Genomic DNA, 19,936 nt, shown 5'->3' with positions numbered 1-19,936 from the left:
AAGATAACGGAGTCAGGGCTGGCCTTAAGACAATTGGAGCAATTGCTCCCAATTGGGCCCCGCGCCTACAGGGGGCCCCCGCGTTAGAGTAATCTACTCTCGGCTCATCCCGTACACAATATAACACATTGCAATATATATGTAACACCACATTGCAGGTTCGACAGAGATTTCTGTGGTTTCTGTACATATGAGTAAAAGACTAAGGGACGTCAGCGGAACATAGTTGAGTGGCAGTAAGAAGAGGGGTGTAGCCAAAGGGAAAGAAGTGAGATCGGCCATTTCGAAAGTGTTGAATTTGACAAACAAGGAAACTCGCCTGTTGACGTGACTTCTGGTGTCTCAGAGGCAAGGGAGAACGGGGATTCAAAATCTGCCAGTTTTTAACCATATAACAATTACAGCACGGAAACAGGCCATCTCGGCCCTACAAGTCCGTGCCGAACAACTTTTTTCTCTTAGTCCCACCTGCCTGCACTCATACCATAACCCTCCATTCCCTTCTCATCCATATGCCTATCCAATTTATTTTTAAATGATACCAACGAACCTGCCTCCACCACTTCCACTGGAAGCTCATTCCACACCGCCACCACTCTCTGAGTAAAGAAGTTCCCCCTCGTGTTACCCCTAAACTTCTGTCCCTTAATTCTGAAGTCATGTCCTCTTGTTTGAATCTTCCCTATTCTCAAAGGGAAAAGCTGATCCACATCAACTCTGTCTTTCCCTCTCATCATTTTAAAGACCTCTATCAATTCCCCCCCTTAACCTTCTGCTCTCCAGAGAATAAAGACCTAACTTATTCAACCTTTCTCTGTAACTTAGTTGTTGAAACCCAGGCAACATTCTAGTAAATCTCCTCTGTACTCTCTCTATTTTGTTGACATCCTTCCTATAATTGGGCAACCAAAATTGTACACCATACTCCAGATTTGGTCTCACCAATGCCTTGTACAATTTTAACATTACATCCCGGCTTCTATACTCAATGCTCTGATTTGTAGAATTAACAGTTGATCCTGCAACATGCCATGAGTCAGAGTGTCAGGGACTATTTAGTGAAAAAAAGGACCAGCTACAATGATGGTAGAATCTTTCCCCAAGAATGAGAGTGGATCACGTCTTTCAAAATCTCACTGCAAAAGAAAACTGCCGAATGGTGAAATTGTAGATCGTCCACGGCTAATATACTCTGTATCAAGTGATTAAATCTTCTGTTGCTACTGCAAGCTTTTTGATAATAACGCAGCAAGTGCATTTGCAAGTTGTGGTTTTAATAACTGGCCGAACATTCGTACAAAACTAGCCGTGCATGAGAACTCCAAAAAGCATTTGCAAGCTATGCTCAGTTGCTGTGAACTGCAGCAAAGATTATCAGCCGAAAGAACTATTGGTGAAGTGGTAGAAAAACTCATCAGACAAGAAGCAAAACGATGGCATCAAGTTTTTGAACGACTGTTAGCCACTGTACAGTTCCTGGCCAAGTCAAATTTCACTACACCATTTGGTGTATGTTCTAATAAATGTCCTTTGTCCATTATGGGGATCTGCGGAACACAACATAATGGACATTTCCTTGGTGCTATTGATTCTACCATATAGGAAAGTTTGATCCAGTAACGCAAGATCATCTACGAAAAATCCAGAATAAGGAAATACATGATCATTATTTAGGGAAAAATAATCCCGAATGAGCTTATTAATATAATGGGTCACGCTGTTCTACAGGAAATCATTTTGCGAAGTCTGCTCAGTATTTTGCAATAATTCTCCACTGTACTCCTGACATCAGTCATCAGGAGCAAATATCGATGGTAATTAAATTTGTAGCTGATGGTATACAATTTTTAAAATATTTATTTTATTAGAAGCAATTGTACAAGGAGAATGTAATCGACATAACAATTACACAATTTTCGTACTGCTGCAGTTTTAACATTTTATAAACTAATAAGTAATTCGGGAAAAAAGGAAAGATTGATGGTGTACAATTGAATGCTCCAGCAGGAGTGTATGAACATTTCATCAAGTTTTTAGTGGTGAGAAGTAGCACATGTGAATATTTGTACAACACCCTTCTACATGAGCTTGAAACATTAGGGCTGGATGTTGAAAATATCCGTGGACAAGGGTATGATAATGGTGCCAATACGAAGGAGGACACACAACTCGGGTGTGCAGGCACGACTTCTACAGAAGAATTCAAGAGCTTTCTTTACACCATGAGCATGTCACAACTACAACCTAGTTTTGGGAGACATGACCAAGACATGTCCAGATGCAATGACTTTCCTTGGAACTCTGCAGCGTATTTACACCCTTTTTGCATCATCTACTAAAAGATGGACTGTTTTTAGAAAACATGCGACAGGTCTGTCTGTAAACCTCTCTCTGAAACGCGATGGGAATGTAGAATGGAAAGTATCAAAGCTGTACGGTACCAAGCTGCTGAAGTTTGTAATGCACTAGAACAGTTAGCAGAAAACACTGATGATGCTCAAGCAAACAGTGATGGGGCACCATAGAGAGCATTTTGACCAGCTGCAGCATCTCTGTCTGGTTTGGGGATTGCAAAGCCTCCGACTGAAGAAGGGTTTCGGCCCAAAACGTTGCCTATTTCCTTCGCTCCATAGATACTGCTGCACCCGCTGAGTTTCTCCAACACTTTTGTCGACCTTCGATTTTCCAGCATCTGCAGTTCCTTCTTAAACAATTGATTATTTTCCATTCTACCATAGAGATATGAAGTCTATAATAGTTTATTTATATTGCTATGATTCTGCCCACCTTGGCTGGCAAGCTGGGGCTCACCAAAATTGTTCCCAATTGGGCCCCGCACCTCCTAAGGCCGGCCCTGAGCGGAGACAGTGGATATGGGGAGAAGGCAGGAACGGGGGGGGGTACTGATTGGGGATCATATTGAATGGTGGAGCAGGCTCGAAGGGCCGAATGGCCTACTCATGCACCTATTGTCTGTTGAATGGCGGAGCTGGCTCGAAGGGCTGAATGGCCTACTCCTGCACCTATTGTCTATTGTTGTCCTACACATAAAGTCTGCGAGAACTGGCTTCATTGTGTGCCTGTACAAAAAAAAATGTATGTGTCTGGAATGTGCGTGGTTCTGTTTGACCGTATCTGCCAATGCAACACAGTGCAGCGAGTGTAACTGCTGCCTTGTTCCGTGGTTACCAGAGAATTGGCTTCATTGCGTCTTTGTGCAAAGAAGTCGTATCAAGTTGAGTTTATTGTACAGCGAGGACAGGTTACAATGAAATTACAGGCGCAGAAACTCGGACAACGCACTAGAAATAAGCCACGTACATCACACAAAAGGCAGTATAAATGAAGTGTGCAAAAATAACATTCGTTGCAAAACAATTCGGGAAAGAAAGAGCATTCTCCCCGTGTGCACGCATTGTTCCTGGTGTCCACACCTCCCCCTCCCCCTCCGTGTGCAATCTACATGTGTACATATACTCCCCTGTATCCACACACTCTCTCTGCACACACACCCCCACATCCACTCCTCCACATCATTGTGCGCTCTCCCCTATATGCACCCCCCATCCCCAGTGTACACACTCCCCTGTATCAGCCCACACTCCCCTGTACACGTACACACCTGTGCACACACTCCACTGTACACACACACCTATATACACACGCACACTCCCCTGTACATACACACTTCTGTACACACACACATGTACACACTCCTACACACACTCCTGTACACACACTCCTGCACCCACCACACACACCTGTACCCACTGTACACACACCTGTACACACATGTACCCACACACATGTACACACACACTCCTGTACACACACACACTCCTACACACACGTGTACACACACACACTCCTGTACACACACACACACCTGTACACACACACACTCCTGTACACACACCTGTACACACACACTCCTGTACACACACACACACACACCTGTACACACACACTCCTGTACACACACATGTACACACACACTCCTGTACACACACACCTGTACACACACACTGTACACACACACACTCCTGTACACACGTGTACACACACACACCCCTGTACACACACACACACACACACACACACACACACTCCTGTACACACACAGACACTGACACACACACACTCTCACACACACTGTACACACACACACTCCTGTACACACACACACACACACCTGTACACACACACTCCTGTACACACACACATGTACACACACACTCCTGTACACACACACCTGTACACACACACTCCTGTACACACACATGTACACACACACTCCTGTACACACACACACACACCTGTACACCACACACACATGTACACACACACTCCTGTACACCACACACACACACCTGTACACCACACACTCCGCTCCACACACACACACACACACACACCTGTACACACACACTCCTGTACACACACACACACACACACCTGTACCCACTGTACACACATTCCACACACACTCCTGTACACACACACATGTACACACATTCCCCACCCCGGGTGTGTGTGTGTGTGTTGTTCTCTACCCCGGGTCCGGGCAGCAATGGCGTCCCGCTGCCGCTTCCGGCCGCCGCTCCATTGTTGTGGGGCGGGCGGTGACGTCTCGGGCCCCGGGCCCAGGCCCACTCCCAGCCCGCGGCTCCAGCTCCGGCCCCGGGCCCAGGCCCACTCCCAGCCCGCGGCTCCACACCAAGGCCCAGGCCCAGGCCCAGGCCCACACGGGGAGGAGGAGGAGGTGGTGGATGATGGCGGCGGCGGAGGACAGGGCGGGCGGACCCAGGCAGCGACGGAGGCCGAGTCCAGGGCGGCTGAGGTAGGTGAGGGGTGGGGAGGGGGGGTAGTGTTAGTGAGGGAGGGGAGGTGGTGGGGGGGGTGGGGAGAGGGTGAGTGAGGGGGTGTTAGTGGGGGTGAGGGAGGGAGGGGTTGAGTGAGTGTTAGGGTGAGTGAGGAGAGAGGGAGAGTGAGTGAGAGTTAGAGGGGAGTGAGGGAGGGTGTGTGTGTATTGTGTGTTCTTTATTATTGTACCGCTGCTGGCAAGTTCATTCCACTGCACTTCATTGTGTATGTGACGAATAAATCTGACTATTGACCATTGAGTGAGGGAGTGAGGGGAAGAGAGGCAGGTGAGGGATGGGGGAGAGGCCGGGAGTCCAAAGTGTTTTATCGTCGTGTGTCCCAGATAGAAGAATGAAATTCTTGCTTGCTCTAGTACAACAGAATAGGTAAACATAATACAGTGTGAACAACACGATAAACAAGAGAGAGAAAAGTATCCACACACACACACACACACACACACACACATATATACACACACATATATATACACACACACACACACACATATATATATACACACACACACATATATATACACACACACACATATATATATATACACACATACACATATACACACACACACACACACACACATATATATATATATATAATTTTTTTTAAGTATATATACACACACTCACACCAGCCCCACCCCGCCCCGGGGTAATTCCTCTTACTCTCCCGCCACCTCCACCCCCGCTCTCACTAAAATATCACCACCCCCACACAAAGACCGCATTTAGAATATTGTGTTCAGTTCTGGGCACCATGTTATAGGAAAGAAGTTGTCAAGCTTGAAAGGGTTCAGAGAAGATTTACGAGGATGTTGCCAGAGCTAGAGGGTGTGAGTCACAGGGAGAGGTTGAGTATGCTGGGTCTCTATTACATAGATACATAGACAATAGGTGCAGGACTACGCCATTCGGCCCTTCGAGCCAGCACCGCCATTCAATGTGATCATGGCTGATCATCCCCAATCAGTACCCCGTTCCTGCCTTCTCCCCATATCCCTTGATTCCTCTACCCCGAAGAGCTCTATCTAACTCTCTTTTGAATTCATCCAGTGAATCGAACTACACTGCTTTCTGAGGCAGAGAATTCCACAGATTCACATCTCTGGGTGAAAAGGTTTTTCCTTATCTCAGTTCTGAATGGCCTACCCCTTATTTTTAAACTGTGACCCCTGGTTCTCAACTCCCCCAACATCGGGAACATGTTTCCTGCCTCTAGCGTGTCCAAACCCTTAATAAATTTATATGTTTCTATAAGATATCCTCTCATCCTAAATTCCAGTGAATACACGCCCAGTCGCTCCATTCTTTCATCATGTGACAGTCCCGCTATCCCGGAAATTAACCTTGTGAACCTACGCTGCACTCCCTCAATAGCAAGAATGTCCTTCCTCAAATTAGGAGACCAAAACTGTGCACAATACTGCAGGTGTGGTCTCACCAGTGCCCTGTACAACTGCAGAAGGACCTCTTTGCTCCTATACTCAACTCCTTGGAGTGCAGGAGGATGAGGGGTGATCTTATAGAGGTGTACAAAAATATGAGAGGAGTTGATCGAGTAGACAGAGTCTCTTACCCAGAGTTGGGTAAACGAGAACCAGAGGACATAGGTTTAAGGAGAAGGGGAAAAAGATTTAATAGGAATCTGAGGGGTAACTTTTTCACACAAAAGGTGGTGGGTGTATGGAACGAGCTGCCGGAGGAGGTAGTTGAGGCTGGGACTATCCCAGTGTTTAAGAAACAGTTCGACAGGTACACGGATAGAGCAGGTTTAGAGGGATATATGCGGGCAGGTGGGACTATGTATCTGGGACATGTTGGCTGTTATGGGCAAGTTGGGCCGAAGGGCCTGTTTCCACACTATCATTCGACGATTCGATGAAAACTTTGCCCTCCCTCCCCGACCCAAATAAACATCGCAGCCCCCCCCCCGTTCTCCAAAATAACATCCCTTCTTCCCCCAATATATCCTAACCCTTTCCCCCCAACAAAGCCCTCTCCATCACACCCCTGCCGCAGAAACATCACAACCCCCCCCAAACTCACAGCCCTCCCCACCCCCAACTCACAGCCCTCCCTTCCCCCCCACTCACAGCCCCCCCCCCTCAACCCCCCACTCACAACCCCCCCCCACCTCACAGCCCTCCCCCTCCAACTCACAACCCACCCTCCCCCCCCAACTCACAACCCTACCCCATACATAACGACATCCCTCATTCCTCTTCCTTTCACCCCACCTAAATCACAACCCTCCTCATCACACCCATCCCAAATCATAGTTCCCCTCCCTCAGCCCCTACCCGACCCCCCTATATCCCAGCTGTGCCTACAAACCCAAGCACAGCAACCCCCCCACTCCAATTCCTCTCACCTCCACCCCCACCATCGGAATTCCCCTCACCCCTTACTCCACAGCCCTCTGTGGCAATGAGTTCCACAGATTCACCACCCTCCTTGCCTCCTTTCTAAAAGAGCGCCCTTTAATTCTGAGGCTGTGACCTCTGGTCCTAGACTCTCCCACCAGTGGAAACATCCTCTCCACATCCACTCTATCCAGGCCTTTCATTATTCTGTAAGTTTCAATGAGGTTCCCCCCTCCCCTCCCCCCGCTCATTCTTTTAAACTCCAGCGAGTACAGTCCCAGCGCCGTCAAACGCTCATCATATGTTAACCCACTCATTCCTGGGATCATGTAAACCTCCTCTGGACCCTCTCCAGGGCCAGCACATCCTTCCTCAGATATGGGGACAAATTTGCTCACAGTACTCCAAATGCAGCCTGTCCAGTGCCTTATAGAGCCTCAGCATTACATTGCCCCCTGACCCATACACCCAGCCCCCCCAAATACTCGCTCCCTTCTACACAACCCTCCCCCTACTTCTTCCTCTCCCCACCCGTATCACGTTAGTTCCACTGTCCGCATCCCTGTATGCCATCGTTATACCAGGCAGGCTAGATGCAGGAAAAATGTTCCCAATGTTGGGCGAGTCCAGAACCAGGGGCCACAGAATAAAGGGGAGGCCATTTAAGACTGAGGTGAGAAAAAATCTTTTTCACCCAGAGAGTTGTGAATTTGTGGAATTCCCTGCCGTGGAGGCCTAGTCACCGGATGGATTTAAGAGAGAGTTAGATAGAGCTCTAGGGGCTAGTGGAGTCGAGGGATATGGGGAGAAGGCAGGCACGGGTTATCAGCCATGATCACATTGAAGGCGGTGCTGGCTTGAAGGGCCGAATGGCCTCCTCCTGCACCTATTGTCTATTGTCCCCAGCCAGCAGTCCCACCATCACGCCTTGGTCACCTGCCGCAGACCCTGGTTTGTTCGTGCCTTTTCTACTTCCAGTTCCACTCACCCCCACAGAGCCTTTTCTACCTCCCCTCCTCTACATTCTCTCACCTTCTCTCTCTGAATCTCCCCCTCTTTCTTCCTCTGATTTCTTGGCTATATTTAAGAGAGAGTTAGATGTGGCCCTTGTGGCTAAGGGGATCAGGGGGTATGGAGAGAAGGCAGGTACAGGATACTGAGTTGGATGATCAGCCATGATCATATTGAATTGCGGTGCAGGCTCGAAGGGCCGAATGGCCTACTCCTGCACCTATTTTCTGTTTCTATGTTTCTTCCCCTCTCTCTCCTTATCTCCGATTCCATCTCTTCCCTTCCACCCTCTCCACATCTCTGTCTCTGTGATCCCCCTCCTCTCTTTCTCCCCTTTTCTCCCCTTGTCCTCCCCCCCTCTTCTCTGTGTCTCTCCTGCCCTCACTCACTCTGTCCGGGGTGTGACATGCCGATCATTATGATGTCTCTCTGTACGTCAGTAATCTTGTTCACATAAATAAGTACGCATATATTTCTGAGACTTTTAAGTTTGTCTGGTAGAAAAAAAATCTGATTAATGGGGCGTCGAGCCCCGAGCCGCAGCTATGAACGTAAGCAAAGCCTCCTCACATTCCCTGTGTGTGTGTGTGTGTCTGTCTCTCTGTGTGTGTGTGTCTCTCTCTGTCCCTCCCTCTGTGTGTGTGTCTGTGTCTCTCCCTCTCTGTGTGTGTGTGTCTCTGTGTGTCTGTGTACTCTCCCTCCCTCTGTGTGTGTCTCTCCCTCTGTGTGTGTGTGTCTCTGTGTGTGTGTGTGTCTCTCTCCCTCTGTGTGTGTGTGTGTCTCTGTATCTCTCTCTCTCCCTCTGTGTGTCTCTCCCTCCCTGTGTGTGTGTGTGTCTCTCTCTCCCCCTGTGTGTGTGTGTCTCTCTCTCCCTGTGTGTGTGTGTGTGTCTCCCTCTCCTCCCTCTGTGTGTGTCTCTCTCTCCCCCCTTATCTCTCTCTCTGTCTGTGTGTGTCTCCTGTGTCTCTCCCTCTCTCTCTGTCGTCTCTGTGTCTCTCCCCCTCTCTGTCTGTGTGTGTGTCCCTGTCCCTCTCTCCCTCCCTGTGTGTGTGTCTCCCTCGCCCCTCTGTGTCTGTCTCCTCTCCCACCCTCCCTCCCTCCCTGGGGAATTCTCGCCGAATCCCATCTCAATGCTTTGGATTAACCGCTCTATCCCTCCCTCCCTCCCTCCCTCCCTTCCTCTCTCTCCAACGCGTTGCATTCATTTAGGCTCCTGCGTCTCCTCGCTGCCTGCCCGTTTTGTTTTGTTGCTGCTTTTCGACGGTGAATCTGTAACAAAAAAAAAACCCTCCACACATTGCAGGCGCGAATCACAGCTTGTGTTTCACCAGCGTCAACTCCAACGAGGCTAGTCCCGAATGGACAGGTCAGAAGCTAATGTTGTTCTCTATCTTGTAAACTTTGCATGTGTGTGTGTGTGCGTGTAACACAGTGGTAGTTGCAGTCACTGCTAGATACAGCGGCACAAAAGGTTACAGCGTGTACACTGGCCCCACGCCGCCACCGCCGCTGCATTGTCTGTGGGCGATGCAAGTGTCCATGTATCACACGTTTGTGCCTTTCCTACCAGTTTTTTTTGGCCTGATCGTTGACAGATGCACATCTGTACGTTTGTGCTTTTGTGTACTTGCTGCTCCTGTCTGCTTTGGAGCGGCGGTCTGCCGTCTAGCTGGTATTTGGGTGAAGCAGGTGGCTTCAATTTGTACATTTGGAGGTGGAATGTGCGAGAGAGGGAACTTTCTCTATCTATCGATCTCCCTCCTCCCTCATCCTCCCCTCTCCCTCTACCCAACCCCCCCCCCTCCCCCCTCTCCCTCTATCCCCCCTCCCCCCCCTCCCCTCCCCACTCTCCCTCCCCCTCTCCCTCTAAAAACCCCCCCCTCTCCCCTCTATCCCCCCCTCTCCCCCCCCCCCCCTCTACCCCCCCTCTCCCCCCCCTCCCTCTCCCTCTAACCCCCCTCTCCTCCCTCTCTCCCCTCCCCCTCTCTCCTCCCTCTCCCTCCTCTCCTCCCTCTCCCCCCTCCCCTCTCTCTCCCTCCTCCCTCTCCTCTCTCTCCTCCCTCTCCCCCCTCTCCCCCTCTCTCACCTCCCCGTCCCCTCCCTATATATATATATCTATATATATATATCTCCATTCCCTCTCTATTTTCTCTCTCAATCTCTCTTGTCCCTATCTCTCGTTGCAAATGTTATTGTTTTGCAATTTGCCAGCAAATCCTGATGGCAGCATATGGTTAGCCTGAAATCTGTCAGAAGTACGTCTGAGAGAGAGAGAGAGAGAGACACACACAAACACACACACACGCACCCACACAGAGACACACAATCACACACAGAGACACACAACACACACAGAGACACACAATCACACACAATCACACACACACACACGGGAGCTTGTTTTAGTAGAATTATGCCATTTGGCCCTTCGAGCCATGGCTGATCATCCCCAGTCAGTACCCCGTTCCTGCCTTCTTCCCATATCCCTTGACTCCGCTATTTTTAAGAGCCCTATCTAGCTCTCTCTTGAAAGTATCCAGAGAACCGGCCTCCACCGCCCTCTGAGGCAGAGAATTCCACAGACTCGCCACTCTCTGTGAGTAAAAGTGTTTCCTCATCTCCGTTCTAAATGGCTTACCCCTTATTCTTAAACTGTGGCCCCTGGTTCTGGACTCCCCCAACATCGGGAACATGTTTCCTGCCTCTAGAGTGTCCAAGCCCTTAACAATCTTATATGTTTCAATGAGATTCCCTCTCATCCTTCTAAATCCCGCTGAATTGTTTTGAAATGCACGGCGTCTTTATTCAAATCGCTTCTGTGCCGAGGGCGTGTTTGAGTCCTTCCTCCACAGTTCCAGCCCCTGGGGACTGATCCAGGAAGAGCCGATGGAATTACTGAGAATGGAAGCATGAATGGGTCAAGGTTCACTGAAAAGCTTTTTTTGTTGGCGCCCTAACCAGTCAGCGGAAGGACTACACATGATTACAATCGAGCCGTCAGCAGTGTACAGATACATAGAAACATAGAAAATAGGTGCAGGAGTAGAGGCCATTCGGCCCTTCGAGCCTACACCGCCATTCAATATGATCATGGCTGATCATCCAACTCAGTATCCTGTACCTGCCTTCTCTCCATACCCCCTGATCCCTTTAGCCACAAGGGCCACATCTAACTCCCTCTTACATATAGACAATGAACTGTGGCCTCAACTACTTTCTGTGGCAGAGAATTCCACAGATTCACCACTCTCTGTGCGAAAAAAAAAATTCTCATCCCTGTCCTAAAAGACTTCCCCCTCATCCTTAAACTGTGACCCCTTGTTCTGGACTTCCCCAACATCGGGAACAATCTTCCTGCATCTAGCCTGTCCAACCCCTTAATAATTTTGTAAGTTTAAGGATAAAGGGAATAAGGTTTAGTGCAAAATGTTTAAGAAGGAACTGCAGATGCTGGAAAATCGAAGGTAGACAAAAATGCTGGAGAAACTCAGTGGGTGAGGCAGCATCTATGGAGCGAAGGAAATAGGCGACGTTTCGGGAACCCGAAACGTCGCCTATTTACTTCGCTCCATAGATGCTGCCTCACCCGCTGAGTTTCTCCAGCATTTTTGTCCACCTAAGGCTTTTAGTGCAAGATAAAATCCAGTAAAGTCCAATGAAGGAACTGCTCCGTGGTTGGTGACAGGATTGTTGAGTTTGCCTGATAACAACTGGGAAGAGACAGTGCAGGAAGGAACTGCAGGTTCTAGTTTGCACCGAAGATAGACACAAACGCCACCCACCTAATTTGAGGAAGGACATTCTTGCTATTGAGGGAGTGCAGCGCAGGTTTACAAGGTTAATTCCCGGGATGGCGGGACTGTCATATGCTGAGGGCTTGTACACTCTGTAGTTTAGCAGGTTGAGAGGGGATCTCGTTGAAACATATAAGACTGTTAAGGGGCTTGGGCACGCTAGAGGCAGGAAACATGTTCCCGATGTTGGGGGAGTCCAGAACCAGGGGCCACAGTTTAAGAATAAGGAGTAAGCCATTTAGAACGGAGATGAGGAAACATTTTTCCTCACAGAGAGTGGTAAGTGTGGAATTCTCTGCCTCAGAGGGCGGTGGAGGCAGGCTCTCTGGATGCTTTCAAGAGAGAGCTAGATAGGGCTCTTAAAAATAGCGGAGTCAGGGGATATGGGAAGAAGGCAGGAACGGAGTACTGATTGGGGATGATCAGCCATGATCACATTGAATGGCAGTGCTGGTTCGAAGGGCCGAATGGCCTACTCCTGCACCTATTGTCTATTGTCTAATCCTTCTCTCCAGAGATGCTGCCTGTCCCACTGAGTTACTCCAGCGATTTGTGGTCTATCTTGGGAAGAAACTGTCCCTGAATCTGGAGGTGTGCGTTTTTACGTTTCTGTACCTCTTGCCTGATGGGAGAGGGGAGAAGAGGGAGTGAGACTGACCCTTGATTATTGCTGCTGGCCTTGCTGAGGCAGCGTGAAGTGTGTGTAAGAAAGAACTGCAGAAGTTGTGTCGTGTTTTTTAAAAATTTGGAGGGGGTGTTTTTCCAACGTGTAAATACTGATTCTGTTCTATTCTGTTCTGTTTTGTTTTTGCACAATCCTCAGGCATCGCCACTTTCATTTCACTGCACATCTTGTATGTGTGTGTGACAAATAAACTTGACTTGAGATGCTGGTGTAAATCGAAGGTAGACACAAAATGCTGGAGTAACTCAGCGGGTGAGGCCGCATCTCTGGAGAGAATGAACGGGTGATGTTTCGAGACCCGTAACGTCGGCCATTCCTTCTCTCCAGAGATGCTGCCTCACCCGCTGAGTTACTCCAGCCTTCTGTGCCTGCCAGCATGATGAATAGTTGGAGTCTGTGGAAGGGAGGTCGGTTTGTGCGTGATGGTCCACAACTCTCTGCAATTTCTTGCGGTTTTGGACAAAGATCCTATATCGGAGCAAGATAGACCACTCCTGCTAAATGCAGTGGGCTGACGTGTAGTACGCAACGGAGCGGCACGTGGGCCTTTTTTTCGTCCATTTCAGTAACCCGACCCGACCCGCAGTGTAATCAACGTTGCGGGGGAACAGTTTGTGTTAATAAATTATAATTCTGAAAATGAGGAGAAGATTTTTCCCAAAGAACTTTTATTTTTACGAGGATGTTTCCGTCTCCGCACTAGTTATCGTTGCTCCGCTACGGGGTCTTTGGTGCGGAGACGGAAGCCGGTTACGGAAATGGGGCCGAAAATTCCCCCATGAATCTGCCCGTGACCGTACTATGTCTTTTTCGTCGAGTGGTCTATCTTGCTCGCTAGAGGGTCTTTGGTCTTGAATGTAACTTTTCCCAAACGTGCTGGGATGCATCCCGATCTCTACGGTGCATCTGTGGAAGTTGGCGAGAGTTGTTGGGGACGTGCCAAACTTCCTCAGCCTTCTAAGGAAGCAGAGGCGTCGGCGTGCGCCCTTGCCCTTTGATTCCTCACGGCTGTTCCGGGACAAGTTGCCGGTGACATTCACTGCCGTACACTTCTATGTTCCATGAATCCAGAGCAGTCATAATATATTAACTCGTGACACATTTATTGCTCGAGATAAGGCAGGGATTGGCTATAGACAATAGACAATAGGTGCAGGAGTAGGCCATTCGGCCCCTCGAGCCAGCACCGCCATTCACTGTGATCATGTCTGATCATCCACAATCAGTACCCCGTTCCTGCCTTCTCCCCATATCCCCTGACTCCGCTATCTTTCAGAGCTCTATCTAACTCTCTCTTGAAAGTATCCAGAGAACCGGCCTCCACTGCCCTCTGAGGCAGAGAATTCTACAAACTCACAGCTCTCTGGGTGAAAAAGTGTTTCCTCGTCTCCTTTCTAAATGGCTTACCCCTTATTCTTAAACTGTGGCCCCTGGTTCTGGACTCCCCCAACATCGGGAACACGTTTCCTGCCTCTAGTGTGTTCGATCCCTTAATAAATCTTATATGTTTCAACAAGATGACCTCTCGTCCTAAATTCCAGAGTGTACAAGCCCAGCCGCTCCATTCTATCAACATATGTCACTTCCGCCATCCCGGGAATTAATCTGGAGAACCTACAGTGAGAGGGGATCATATTGAAACATATAAGATTATTAAGGGTGTGGACACGCTAGAGGCAGGAAACATGTTCCCGATGTTGGGGGAGTCCAGAACCAGGGGCCACAGTTTCAGAATAAGGAGTAAGCCATTTAGAATGGAGATGAGGAAACACTTTTTCTCACAGAGAGTGGTGAGTCTGTGGAATTCTCTGCCTCAGAGGGCGGTGGAGGCCGGTTCTCTGGATGCTTTCAAGAGAGAGCTAGATAGGGCTCTTGAAGATAGCGGAGTCAGGGGGGAAGGTAGGAACGGGGTACTGAGTTGGATGATCAGCCATGATCATATTGAATGGTGGTGCAGGCTCAAAGGGCCGAATGGCCTCTCCTGCACCTATTGTCTATTGTCAATCTGGGAGAAGGTACAAACTCCGTACTGACCAGCACCTGTGGTCAGGATCGAACCCGGGTCTCTGGCGCTGTTAGGCAGCAACTATACCGCTGCGCCACCGTGCTGCCCCAATTCGTTAATCAAACTCATTCCAGCTCGGCGGACCGAGATATTGCAGGAGGATTTCCTGTAGCTGTTTTGTCAGGTCCATACGTTAGCACCCAGTTTCGACCATTTCACGGGGGAATGACTGAGGTCCTCTGTACGGTTTAATACCCTGTAGTCCGTGGACCGTCAGCAGCCGTGTATCTCATGTTTCCCGTTTCGAGACGATAGTGTTTCTTCCCCTTCTGATCTTGCAATTGGAGTAAGTTGTCAGAAAATATCCCTGTAACGTGCGAGAAGGAACTGCAGATGCTGGTTCAAGCTAAAGATAGATACGAAAAGCTGGAGTAACTCAGAGGGTCAGACAGGAGAAAAGGAATGGGTGACGTTTTGTTTCTGAAGAAAGGGCTCGACCTGAAACGTCACCTATTCCTTTTCTCCAGAGATGCTGTCTTTTTGTGTCTATCTCCTGTTAATTGTGCTGGTATATGGACACACTGATCTGTTCTGTAGTCAATGCCTACTATGTTCTGTTGTACTGAATGAAGCAAAGCAAGAATTTCATTGTCCTATCTGGGACATAGAAACATAGACAATAGGTGCAGGAGTAGGCCATTCAGCCCTTCGAGCCTGCACCGCCATTCAATATGATCATGGCTGATCATCCAACTCAGTATCCTGTACCTGCCTTCTCTCCATACCCCCTGATCCCTTTAGCCACAAGGGCCACATCTAACTCCCTCTTAAATATACCTGTGGAGGTTCTACAATGCCTCGAGTATTTTTGATGCTTAGAATTGCTGTTAAGTTTTAGCTTTAGAGATACGGTGCGGAAATAGGCCATTCGGCCCACCGAGTCTGCGCTGACCAGCGATCACCCCGTACACTAGTACTATCCTACACACTAGGGGCAATTTTTACAGAAGCCAATCAACCTTTAAACCTGCACGTCTTTGGAATGTGGGAGGGAACCGGAGCACCCGGGGAAAAACCCACACGGGTCATGGGGAGAACGTGCAAACTCCGTACAGACAGCGCCCGTAGTCAGGATGGAATCCGGGTCTCTGGTGCTGTGACACTAGAAAATAGGTGCAAGAGTAGGCCATTTGGCCCTTCGAGGCCATTCAATGTGATCATGGCTGATCATCCCCAATCAGTACCCCGTTCCTGCCTTCTCCCCATATCCCCTGACTCCGCTATCTTTAAGAGCCCTATCTAGCCCTCTCTTGAAAGTATCCAGAGAACCCACCTCCACCTGAGGCAGAGAATTCCACAGACTCACCACCTTCTGTGAGAAAAAGTGTTTCCTCGTCTCCGTTCTAAATGGTTTACCCCTTATTCTTAAACTGTGTGTGGCCCCTGGTTCTGGACTCCCCCAACATCGGCTAAATGCATTTCGTTGTCTCTGTACTGTACACTGACAATGACAATTCAAAATTGAATCTGATCATCTGGGATGTTCCTGCCTCTAGCGTGCCCAAGCCCACATCTAACAATCTTAACAATGAACTGGCCTGTCCCACTAGCAGAGAGTTCCAGAGATTCACCACTCTTGTGTGAAAAAGACTAGCGTGTCCAAGCCCTTAACAATCTTAACGGGCCTGTCCCACTTGGCGATTTATTTTTCGCCCACTGCCGGAGACCGCCGTAGTCGTAGCAGGTCGCCGAAAAACCAGCGGCAACCTACGTCACCCTGGCGACAACCTACGTCAGGAGAAGTCAAGCTGCGCTCATTGGCGTCAAACCCACAGTCGCCAAAACATTTTCAACTCGTTGAAAATTTAGCGGCGACCAGAAAGACGCTGCGACTTTTTGCGCGACTGAGGAGACGACTCCCAGCGACCACCGGCGAACATGTGGCGACAAACTAGTCTCCTGTAGTTGCCTAAAAAAATCTCCTGTGTGGGACAGGCCCGTAAGGGAGCAAGTGTACCACTGCGCCACCGTGCCGCCCTCAGTATACCACGCAAGTGTAGAAATGAGGAACTGCAGATAATATAGAGTCATAAGGCGTGGAAACGGGCACAACTTGCCCACAGGTCCCGTCTACACTAGTCCCGCCTGCCTGGTTTTGGGCCTTATCCTGTCCATGTACCTGTCTGAATGTTTCTTTAACATTGCTACAGTATCTGCAACCCGTGCTGCGTTACATGGCTGGTTTACACAAAAGAACACAAAGGGCTCGAGTTACTCAGCGGGTCAGGCAGCATCCGTGGAGAGAGAGGAGGACAAAGTAGGAATACCTTGAGGAGATTTTGCAGTGGAGCAGTCAAAATATGGAGACTAGGAACTGCAGACTCTTAGCAGGACACCGCATGCTGGATTAACACGGTGTGTCAGGCAGCATCTCCGGAATGTCTGAAGAAGGCCCCTGACATTACGGGCGGCACGGTGGCGCAGCGGTAGAGTTGCTGCCTCACAGCGTTAGAGACCCGTGTTCGATCCTGACCACGGGCGCTGCCTGTACGGAGTTCTCCCTGTGACCGCGTGGGCTTTCTCCGGGTGCTCCGGTTTCCTCCCACACTCCAAAGACGTACTGGTTTGATAGTTGTAAAATTGTGTCTTTGCAACGTTCTACACCTGTGAAACCAGCGGGTGCAGCAGCATCTATGGAGCGAAGGAAATAGGCAACGTTTCGGGCCGCTTTCTCCGGGTGCTCCTCCTTTTCCCCTTTCTTGTTCCCACCCACACCGCCAAAGACGTACTGGTTTGATAGTTGTCCATAAATTGTGCACCCCTAGTGTGCACGTTAGTGCTAGCGTATGGGGTGTCGCTAGTAGGTGTGTGGACTTGGTGGGCACAAAGGGCCTGTTTCCTCGTTCTATCTCTCACGTCTAGTGTCTAAAAACCCGTAAAAAGTTCCCTTTCCATGTTCTCCAGAGGTTTGCTCCATAGATGCTGCCTGCACCCGCTGAGTTTCTCCAGCCTTTTTGTGTACCTTCGATTTTCCAGCATCTGCAGTTCCTTCTTAAAAACGTTTTGCCTGACCCATTGAGATACTCCGGCCCTTTGTGTGCTTCTGTTGTGAATCTGGTTTAAGGCTTGTGTATCCAATGCCACGCCTTCAGCAACAAATTCAACGTGGTAAGGGATAGCTAGCTGGCGTACGTCTAAGAAATTGTGGTAGCTGTGTGTCGTGTGGCAGAGGTTGCAATGCCCTGTGTCGGAACCATTTTTATTGCTGCAGAATTCTGATATGGTACGAAATGTTCCATATTCAGCTACATTTTTTCCAAAGGCCAACAGTGACAAACTTGGAATATTGTCTAATCGTTGCTTCTTTAGCTTGGTGGTAAATTGGTCCCAGGTTAAGGTTGCGGTGCTGGCTCGAAGGGCCGAATGGCCTAGTCTGAAGAAGGGTTTCGGCCCGAAACGTTGCCTATTTCCTTCGCTCCATAGATGCTGCTGCACCCGCTGAGTTTCTCCAGCTTTTTTGTGTACTCCTGCACGTATTGTCTATTTGGACACTAATGTGTTTGGGGAGATTAAAAGGACCCGAAGATGCTGGCTTACAAAAAAACAGATACCAAATGCTGGAGTCGCTCGGCGGGTCAGGCAGCATGTCTGGAGAGGATGAATAGGTGACGTTTCAGCTCGGGACCCTTCATCAGGAGGGGGGGGTGGGGGGGGGGGGGGGGGGGGGGGGGGGGGAGGTGGGGAGGAAGACAAAGCTGGGGTGGGGTCCGGTCAAACACTGGCGAGTGATAGGTGGAGACAAGGAACTGCAGTTGCTGGTGTACAAAAAAGAGACACAAAGTGCTGGAGTAACTGGGTGGGCCAGTCAGCGTGGCTGAAGCTGAGAGGTAGGTGACGTTTCCGATCGTGTAGTCCTTGCCAAAGATCCTATAGCGGAGCAAGATAGACCACTCCTGCTAAATGCAATGGGCTGACGTGTAGTATGCAACGGAGGCGTGGGCCTGTTGTTCATCCATTTCAGTAACCCGACCCGACCCGACCCGCAGTGTAATCAACGTTGCGGGGGAACAGTTTGTGTTAATAAGTTATAATTCTGAAAATGAGGAGAAGATTTTTCCCAAAGAACTTTTATTTTCACGAGGATGTTTCCGTAACCGGCTTCCGTCTCCGCACTAGTATCTTTGCCCCGCTACGGGGTCTTTGGTGCGGAGACGGAAGCCGGTTACGGAAATGGGTCCGGAAATTCCCCCACGAATCTGCCCGTGACTGTACTATGTCTTTTTCGTCGAGTGGTCGATCTTGCTCGCTAGAGGGTCTTTGGTCCTTGCTTTCTCCCTCCTGAAATCTGCAACATCCAGGGTCAGGAACAGCTACTTCCCCACAGCCATCAGACTATTAAACTCAACTTCAAACAAACTCTGAACTATAACAACCTATTGCACTTTATCTGTTTACTGATGTGCATATATATATATATATTTTATGGTATATGGACACACTGATCTGTTCTGTATTCATGCCTACTATATTCTGTTGTGCTCCTATCTGGGACACATGACAATAAACTTTCTTGATGCTTCTTGGGGGAGGGGGGGGGGGGGAAAGGAGAGTTATTTGTCGGTTTAAGAAAGAACTGCAGATGCTGGAAACATAGAAATTAGGTGCAGGAGTAGAGGCCATTCGGCCCTTCGAGCCTGCACCATTCGCCATTCAATATGATCATGGCTGATCATCCAACTCAGTAGTGCAGCAGTAGCTATGGAGCGAAGGAAATAGGCAACGTTTCGGGCCGAATCCCGAAGGGGTTCGGCCCGAAACGTTACCTATTTCCTATGCCCTAGCTTTCATAGAAACATAGAAAATAGGTGCAGGAGTAGAGGCCATTCGACCCTTCGAGTCTGCACCGCCATTCAATACGATCATGGCTGATCATCCAACTCAGTATCCCGTACCTGCCTTCTCTCCATACCCTCTGAAAAATCGAAGTTAGACAAAAATGCTGGAGAAACTCAGCGGGTGAGGCAGCATCTGTGGAGTGAAGGAATAGGCGGCCTTTCGGGTTGATCAAGGTTAGTCACTGGACATTGGAACTTTCTTCACATCGAATGAAATGATGTGGCTTAGTTAGTGATGGGGAAGTATGGTGGTACTGCCACGCAGCGGGTAGAGCTGCTGCCTCACAGCGCCAGAGACCCCGG

The 19,936-nt window shown here is 49.2% G+C and overlaps 1 protein-coding gene across 3 annotated transcripts in view; it reads left to right on the top strand.

Annotated features, from left to right (window-relative positions):
* Positions 1-4,737: 4,737 nt before the first annotated feature.
* The window catches only part of LOC129708914 (ubiquitin carboxyl-terminal hydrolase 49-like), a 60,921-nt gene continuing 45,722 nt past the window's right edge, over positions 4,738-19,936 (top strand). Inside the window, exon 1 of one of the 3 annotated variants that reach the window (XM_055654973.1) lies at positions 4,738-4,840. The gene's annotated coding sequence lies outside the window, so the exon portion shown is untranslated. Of the gene's footprint in view, positions 4,841-8,730; positions 8,806-9,353; positions 9,621-19,936 lie in introns of those variants that run through there. The other 2 variants (XM_055654971.1, XM_055654972.1) reach the window with 2 other exon arrangements.

The sequence above is a fragment of the Leucoraja erinacea genome, chromosome 24 (genome assembly GCF_028641065.1).
Source record: "Leucoraja erinacea ecotype New England chromosome 24, Leri_hhj_1, whole genome shotgun sequence".
Taxonomy (NCBI): domain Eukaryota; kingdom Metazoa; phylum Chordata; class Chondrichthyes; order Rajiformes; family Rajidae; genus Leucoraja; species Leucoraja erinaceus.
Note: the sequence above shows the minus strand (reverse complement) of the source record. Positions and strands in the feature narration are given on the sequence as shown.